The following is an 8893-nucleotide window of genomic DNA, read 5'->3' as shown; positions in this document are numbered from 1 at the left end:
TACTTTATTTATATTTGTACAGCACTTTTCATTCAGAGACTGCAACACAAAGTGCTTCACAGAACTGAGAGAAAACAGGCAACATTCAATAAAATATAAAACAATACAATAAATACATGTTAAGAACCCGGCCTTCCCAACCCACATGACCACATACATGCACACACTACCCCCCACACACACACACGCATACACACAACCACACACTGACTGTCAGTAGGAACATGGCAGGGCACTGAAAATCCTAGTGAGGAAAGACCACCTATGGGAGCCATCCTCACCAGGAGGTGCCACAGCCCACAACCACAGGGAGCGCCGCCACCCAGACCCCCCGACCCGGACAGACCGGGTACACTCCACATATAATGCAGAGCCCCCCAGCTCTCCGGGCCTGGACGATCCCAAGGACGACGCCCCCGCAGGCGGACCAGACACACCTCCCAGTGTGGAGGGCCCCCACCAGGAAACACTGGAGCTAAAAACTAAAAGACTAAAAGAAGGTAGAATAGGAAAGAACAGAAATTACAATCATATTAAAGTATCAGAATGACATAAAATATATATAAAATCTAAAAGTTTTAAGAGCTCTCTTACCAAAGGATAAGAGAGACTAAGTCAGTTAAAAGCTAAGCTAAAAAGGGGAGTCTTGAGCCTCCTTTTAAAAACATCAACAGTCTCTGCTGTCCTGATGTTCTCTGGCTGGCTGTTCCAGAACTTTGGGCCATAATGGCTGGATGCAGCCTCCCCGTGGGTTTTAGTTCTGACTCTTGGAATGACTAAAAGGCTGGTGCCAGAGGACCTCAGGGTCCGCGAAGGTTGATATGACAAAAGCAGTTCAGATAAATAAGGTGGGCCAAGACCATTAAGACACTTAAAAACTACTAAAAGAACCTTAAAATTGATCCTGAAACACACGGGGAGCCGATGCAGCGACTTTAAAACTGGTGTAATGAGCTCCCGCCCTCTGGTCCTCGTCAGCACACGTGCTGCAGAATTCTGGAGTCATTGTAGATTGTAGATGGTTGTTTTGGGGAGACCAGAGAGCAGCAGGGTACCACAAGAATCTGAACGACTGGAAATAAAAGCATGCATCAGCACCTCCGTGTTGGCCTGAGAGGAACGGGCGATTCTGGCTCTGTTCTTAAGATGATAAAAACCTCTCTTAGTTATGTTCTTGACGTGTGGAATGAAATTCAGCTCAGAGTCCAAAATGACACCCAGGTTCTTTACAGATTGTGAAGGTGATGTGATACTTTGATGAGTTTAGGATCACTCAGAGATCAAAGACTGAAGCAGGAGATCAATGAACAAAATTCAGACATCAAAGACAGAATTCAGACATCAAAGACAGAATTCAGACATCAAACACATCCCTGATGGAGGCTACACCCCCCCCCCCAGACAGTTTCCATTTAAGTAGTAAGTTTTATTTGTACAGCGCCAAATCACAACAAATGTTATCTCATGACACTTCACAAGTAGAGCAGGTCCAGCGCCTCACTCCTTCAATCAGTTTCTTCTCCGCTTCGAGGACCCTGACACCCCCCCCCCAGCACCAGACTCACACCACCACCTGACGACACGCCCCTCAGTGTGACCACAGCAGACGTGAGGAAGACCTTTCAGGGAATCAACCCTCGCAAAGCTGCAGGCCCAGACAACATCCCAGGGTGAGGACTGAAGGACTGTGCACAACAGCTGTCCAAGGTGCTGGCGGACATCTTCAACACCTCACGGGCGCTGCCATCTGTCCCCACCTGCCTAAAGACTGCCACTATTGTCCCTGTCCCCAAGTGCTCCACAGTGACAGGCCAAAATGACTACCGACCCATTGCACTCACCCCAGTAGTCATGAAGTACTTTGAGAGGCTGGTCAAGGCCCACATAGAGGTCTCCATCAATGTCTCTGTGGACCCCCACCAGTACGCCTACAGGCAACACCGCTCCACTGATGACGCCATTTCACCAGTGGTCCACAGAGCCCTCACCCATCTGGAGAGCAGGAACTCCTATGTCCGCCTTCTCTTCCTGGACTTCTCCTCTGCCTTCAACGCCATCATCTCACATGGGGGACCTGTTCAGTGGACCTGAGGACTGGTGACCTGTTCAGGGTGAACCCTGCCTCTCACCAAATGTCACCCCCCCCATAACCTTTAACAAATCAGTGGTACAGAAAATGGATGGAGTGACTGATTCACTGCAGAGGCACAGTGATGTTATTAATGGAGGAGTCTTTTCATTAAAGACTGAAGCTCCATACAAGACAGAGTCTGTAGACAAGAACATCACAACCTGGGAAGCTCTCACTTCTTTGGACAGACAGCTTCGATTTCAGGTTCTACCTCTGTAAAATTGAAAGTAAAGTAAATTGAGCACCTGTGAAGGTAAAACTGATGATGTCATGACTTGTTCAGTCCTCCAACGTTAAAGTCCAACAAGCTTTTGATTGGCTCTGATTCTCTGTGGCAAAATCCTACAAGAGGAAACAGAAAATCTTGAGGTTGTCTCACTTTTTTTTAAAGAAACTCAGCACAGGACAGTGATAGGAGGCTTGTTTCCTTGATGTGGGCTTCACCTCCACTGTTGTCCACATTTAAATGCTGGCTGATGCTGGTCCCCTGTTGAAACCTGGACCAGACCAGGGACCTTCAGACCTTCAGTCTAACGCTGTTCCAGCATTGGATGAAAGAGACTGGTGCTCTCGTCTTCTTCAACATTGACTTGTTCTACCAGGACAAGAGAATCTGAGCTTGGATGTCATTTAGCAGTCAAAGGCTTGTTAAACTGGTCAACATCAGCTGGTGTTCACTCTGATGATGTAGCGATGGTCTGGATTCTTCCTTCTGGAGCACCAAGCTGCTGGGAAGAAGCCTGATGATGTCAGAGTTGTGTTCAGTGGCTCCTGCTGGGTCCATGTCTGACAAATGGGCTCCAAAGAGTTCAGCTGTTTCAGAGGTCAGGGTTGCTGTCGGCAGACGAGGTGGCCGAGTGGTTAAGGTGATGGACTGCTAATCCATTGTGCTCTGCACGCGTGGGTTCGAATCCCATCCTCGTCGCGAGTGTCTCTAGTTTCTGCTCCTAGATTATGGAATTACTGTGAGGCTTTTAACTGACACAGATACCAGTTGAGTCAACTTCCCTTACATAACCTGACCAAAACAACTCTGAAATCCAGAGCTCGCATGTGTCAATCACCTCTGGAGAAGGTCCCGCCCCCTTAGAGCAAAAATCCTCCCATCAGTGAAGAAAACTGAAGACACCTCTTGGATGAGAGCTGAAGCGTCTTCAAGAAACCTGAAACAGTCCACTTAGTACGTTTAAATAATTCTACAATCCTACAGTTTCACTGAGCTTTTGTCCAAAGCCACGTTCATGTATCACATGTATATAATATATATGTGACACTCTTTCATCTACTCATTAACCAAAAATACAGTCTAATTCCAGTAAATTTGTGCAGAAGAAAACGTTATTTGTGCTGCTTCTTTATTTATTTATTTAGTTTAGTTCGTATTTTTTAATGTATTTTCTTTCAATTCACATTTTGTCCATGAACTTCATAATCAGAGTCGCCATCTCATCACATGACTAAAGTCTGGGTTCTGTATTGGTGGTAAAATATCCTTCCATGCCCCTCACTAGTTTGCACACAGAAAAGCATTTTTTACTGGTTTCAGATCTCTTAGCTTGTTCGCTCTCTTAAACCAGCTGTGGCAGCTTTCATTGTGTGATCGTTGTCGTCATCTTCCACTTATTCCTTACTAGTAAGGGTCGCGGGGTGTGGAGCCTATACCAGCATCTACGGGCAAGAGGTGGGGTTCACCCTGGACAGGTCGCCAGTCCATCGCAGGGCCAACACACAGAGACAAACAACCATTCGCACACACATTCATACCTACAGTCAATTTAGAGAATCAATCAGCCTCGTCCTCTCTTGATGTCTTTGGACTGTGGAGGAAGCTGGAGTACCAGAGAGAACCCACACAGGAACAGGGAGAACATGGAGACTCACACAGAAAGATACTGTGCCAGAGCTGGGACTCAAACCCGGAACCTTTTTGCTGTGAGGCCACAGTGCTGACCACTGCACCACTGCACCACCGTGCACCCCTCATTGTATGATTTATTTTGAAATATAAATATGGAACAGAACCATTGGAATAAGATGTCAGGACATTTGAAGGAATGTCAATCTCCTGTTGAAATGTTGCAGTGTGCAGCTGAGGCTCTCTGGCAGTGGCACCAGGAGCCCCAATGGCAGAACCTGGACCCTCCTGGAGGAGAACCACAGGTGAGTGCCTTCTTGGCTCCAGATTGATGGAAATCAAGTGTCTGAGGCTGTTAGCAGCCATTAAGTTGATCTGGTTGGCACTGGTATTTGTTCTTGCTGCAGCTCAGGAGTGATTCAGGAGAAGAGTTTCAGAACAGCCAAGGTTGGGGACTGGAATTTTAAAATTTCCCCTGGAACCAGACAACCTTGGGAGGTAAAACCTCCAATCCTAGCCACTCAGATGCAGCAGCAGAAGAAGCTGTCATCCACCCTGACAGTCAGAGCATCAAGTCAAGAAAACATCACCATCTTGTAGTTCCAAACCTCCACCTGTCAGCTTCAGCTACTTCTGATTGTGGGACTTTAAACTTGAACACAATGGAATTTGGACAAGGAGTTTTCCTTCCAGTCCAAACATCATCGTCCAGCCTCCAACCAGAGGTCCATCAGTTATCATGGAGCCACAGGTGGAGTCTGGATTCTTTTCTAGAATGAGACGGCAATGACAGTCCTGCCAAGTGACATCACTGACATGACTGGATGACTTCAGTCACGTGACTGGATGACTTCAGTCACATGACTAGATGACAGTGTAGATGCAAATGTAGAGGTTGGGGAAATCTCTGAGAATCCAGCTTGAACCCACAGCCTCCTTGTTTTCCAAAAACCCAAACAGCGACCATCAGTCTCCCTCCAATCCTGTACTTGGGTAAACAACAAAAACAGAGTAAAAGTCTCTGGCAACATATTTGCTTCCTGTAGGGTTTCTTCATGTATGTGTGGTGTACCTGCTCTCCCAGAGGACTGCCATCTTTGTTCTGTGGGCTGACATGTTTTAGTGTCAGCACAGGTCATAGCGCTGAGACTGAACTCTCATTCTCCTCCAAGTATTATTTCCACCTCACACTCCTACATATATTCAAGTGAACAGGGAACACAAATTTATGCTCAACTTCTCCTGTGTATTCATCCACAGTCACTAAACAACAACAAACCAAACAAAAGAGGTTTGCTAGCGTGGCGATCAGCTGTAGTTCACCATCTTATCCAGGTCACATGACTCAGGAGTAGCGTGGCCGTCTGGCAACCAAAGGGTGGCTGGTTTGATCCTCACTTTCTCCAGTGACCATGTCAAAGTGTCCTTGAGTAAGAGACTGAACCCCTAAATACTTCTGATGAGTAGGTTGGCTCCTTGCATGGCAGCCTTCAGCATCAGTGTGTGAGTGTGTGAATGAGAGGACATTGTTCAGCTCCTTGAGTGCTGCTGAGGTAGAAAGGCTCTGTACAAACTGAGTCCTTTTACCATTTCTTTCCTGCTTCTAGCAGCGCTGTCGTCACTTCCTGTGACCGTGGAGGGAAGGGGTCCCCCTTCAGAATAAGTTTGATATCATTGTTACTTCCTCTTCAACATGCCTTTAGCAGACCAACTCAGAGAGCAGCACAGTGAGGTAGTGTGGCCGAGCGGTCTAAGGCGCTGGATTAAGGCTCCAGTCTCTAAGGAGGCGTGGGTTCAAATCCCACCACTGCCATCATGTCCCAGGTCACTGGAGAGGTGTGGCTCTCACAGCCTTTCCTTTCACTTCCACAGGTATCTTCAAACCTGTGACCAAAAGAAGAAGTAGGTCCTCTCCAGCTGGTCCAGAATGCTGCGGCCCGTGTGTTGACTAGAACTAGTAGACAGTACTCCTGTACTGGCTTCTCTGCATGGCTACCTGTCAAATTTAGAATAGAATTCTAAATTCTCCTTCTAACATACAAAGTCCTCAACAATCAGGCTCCTTCCTACCTGACAGAGCTCCTAGTCCCCTATTATCCAGCTAGAACCCTTCGCTCCCAAGATGCAGGGTTACTGGTGGTTCCTAGAGTTCTAAAAGTAGACTGGGAGCCAGAGCCTTCAGCTATCAGGCTCCCCTCCAGTGGAACCGTCTCCCAGTTTCAGTCCAGGATGCAGACACCCTCTCGACCTTTAAGAGCGGACTAAAGACCTTCCTTTTTGATCAGGCTTATAGTTGGGCTGCTTAGGGTGGCCCTTAGATATGCTGCTATAGGCTTAGGCTGCTGGGGGATCTCCCATGGTGCACTGGGCTTCTCTCTACTCCTCTCTGTCCTCCTTTATTTGTCATTTATAAATCATACTCAGATGTGTCACTAACTCCCTCTCCCTTCATCCCAGATGTCGGTGCTGCTGGAGGAGGCTGCAGACCTGAAGAGGCTCAAGCTGCCACCCGTAGCTCCACCTGCTCATCGTCTGTCCATCAGTCTCTTCCCTTCTCTCTCTCTTTATCTCTGTCCCTCTCTTTCCTTCTGTATATCGGTCTTCCTCCATTCTCTGTCTTTGTCTCTGCCCCGCTCTCCTGCTCTCTTTCCCCCCAACCGGTCAAAGCAGAAGGCCATCCCCACTGATCCTGGATCTGCTCGATGTTCCTGCCTGTTAAAAGGAAGGTTTTTGTCACCACTGTTGAAGGATGTGCTGCTGGTGGAGAACTGTTGGGTGGAGGTTCATTGAAGGAGTTTGGTTCGAGACCTGCTCTGCTAGTAAAGAGTCATGAGAGAACTTTTGTTGTGATTTGGTTCAATACAAATAAAACTGACTTGACTTGACTACATCTATATACATGTACATCCCTATAGGTTTATCTTTACATCTCTATAACAACATCTTGTCTTATTATGGCAAAAGGTTTCTGAGGTTTGTACAGTAACTTGGGGGGGGGGGGTACCACAGCATTAGCTGTTTCCCATGGACTCTGCATCATTCACAACTCCTAAGCAGGTTACTAAAACAATATTATGAAGAATAATAATCATTTACAATATTTTCATAAAGCAGCAAACCGACAGATCCTTGTCCCTGATTCTTCTCTCTCTCTGCCCTCCATGCAGGTCCTACCTCAGACGGTGCTCACAGTGGTCCTCAGTGAGCTCAGGGAGCTTGTGAGGATAACCAGACACATGAAAAACTAGAGGGAACATTGGCTGGAGCTCAGTGTCTCCTGATGTACATGGCAGGGCAGCTGCTGCTGATGTCATCAAAATGAGCCCTGGAATCACAAGGTTTGCTGTGACGAGAGGCACTGACATCAAGACATGTTTGGAGCTGTTTATGGTTGATGGTTCTGTTCATGCCACTGTCACTAAAAAGAGTCAGCATTGCTGTGACAAACCTCAAAGGAAAAAAAGTCCATGGTGACAAGTGGAAAGACATTGATGAGGGACACCTGGATGCTTCTATTGGTGTTCTTCTTCTTCCTGGAGTGTTCAGATCCTGCAGTGAGGCCACTGATCGTCTCTGGGACGCATCGACAGGCAGAAATATTTTCTGGGCCACAAGGCCACTTCAGAACTTTCAACAAACATCAAGAGTCCTCAGATTTGACGACAGAGACACCGGAGCAAGAACTGACAAGCTTGCCCCCATTGGGGATGTCTGGGAAAGATGGGTGCAGCTCCTTGCACCAACATTCAACCCAGGGCCAGAGGTGAGAGTGGATGAACGTCTTGTCACTTTCTGAGGAAAATGCCCCTTCCAGCAGTCCATGCCCAGTAACCAGGAAGGACGGCAGAGCAGAGTTTGTGTTCTGGCCTGTTCTGCTTTTCATTTAGTGTTTATATTAAAGTTCTGTTGCTGAAAAAAAGACTTTTATGCCAAACCCAAAGGTTCATTTTATCATTTTTTAATTGAAATCGAGGGTTTACTGACTAAAAAAAGGTCCAGAGGCCCACAACAAAATATTCAAACCAATATTTCCATGGATAAGGAAGCCTAACAAGGAAACCAAGAGATGGAAACAACTTGGATGATAGAAAATTGTTTTTAGTGAATTTTACAGCTGATTGAAGATGTGGGTCAAAACTGACCGTTACCATAGAGATGGGAACAGAAAACTCAAATGGAAGCTCAAAAGGGGACTTAGCTCCAAAGGTAGAGTGCGAGCTTAGCATGTGAGAGGTAGAGGGATCCATGCCCTCCTTCTCAGAATACTTCAGCTTGTTCTGTTGATCAGAGGAGCTGCTGGGTGATGAATGCTGATGTTTGTCCACTGCTGTGATAAAGTGTCCCCTGTTACTGAGATGAGGATGAACACCTGCTCAGGTCAAAGCTGCAATCAAACCAGGGACTCTGAACCTCCCACACAGTGAAGGAGTTTGTCCTGCAGGTTGATGGACGCTTTAGAATTCCTTCAACATTGATTACTTTCCTGTCTCCTGCTGAGTCAGCATCCAGAACCTGGTCAAGAGGAGGCTGAGAGCTCAGGAGGTGATGTGACGGCTGGTTGGACAACTCAGCAGCCAGAGCTTCCAGTCTGAGACCCCAGCTCCACACCATGGAGAGCCTCCTGGATGATGTCCTCACAGCGTCCCTGTTTGTCTCCTGGCTGCAGCTGGACGCCTTAACAGCTCTGAGAGTCCAGCAGTGTTGCTCTCTGTCCATCTGATGTCAGTCCTCTCCTGTGTTCGTCCGTTGAGGAGAAGGGAGACTGATTTCTCTTCCTCTCTTCTCTCCAGACGACCTTCTTCCTGTGTCAAACTACTTTGCTCTGCTCAAAGATCAAACTGATCCAGTGGCTCCAGGTGCCTGGACCTCTCTGGAGCAGCCGGTCCTGAGTGGATCCAACAGTTTCC

General features: G+C 47.2%; 2 non-coding genes across 2 annotated transcripts; both read left to right on the top strand.

Annotated features, from left to right (window-relative positions):
• The first annotated feature begins 2974 nt into the window (after positions 1–2974).
• trnas-gcu (transfer RNA serine (anticodon GCU)) lies at positions 2975–3056 on the top strand. The gene has a single exon. It is a non-coding gene; the product is annotated as a tRNA-Ser (tRNA).
• A 2661-nt stretch (positions 3057–5717) lies between these two features.
• trnal-aag (transfer RNA leucine (anticodon AAG)) lies at positions 5718–5799 on the top strand. The gene has a single exon. It is a non-coding gene; the product is annotated as a tRNA-Leu (tRNA).
• Positions 5800–8893: the final 3094 nt, after the last annotated feature.

The sequence above is a fragment of the Aulostomus chinensis genome, chromosome 1 (genome assembly GCF_037954235.1).
Source record: "Aulostomus chinensis isolate RoL2024-O1b breed Wild chromosome 1, RoL_Achi_v1.0, whole genome shotgun sequence".
Lineage (NCBI taxonomy): Eukaryota > Metazoa > Chordata > Actinopteri > Syngnathiformes > Aulostomidae > Aulostomus > Aulostomus chinensis.
The sequence above is the reverse complement of the archived record's forward strand: the minus strand, read 5'-3'. Positions and strand labels throughout refer to the sequence as shown.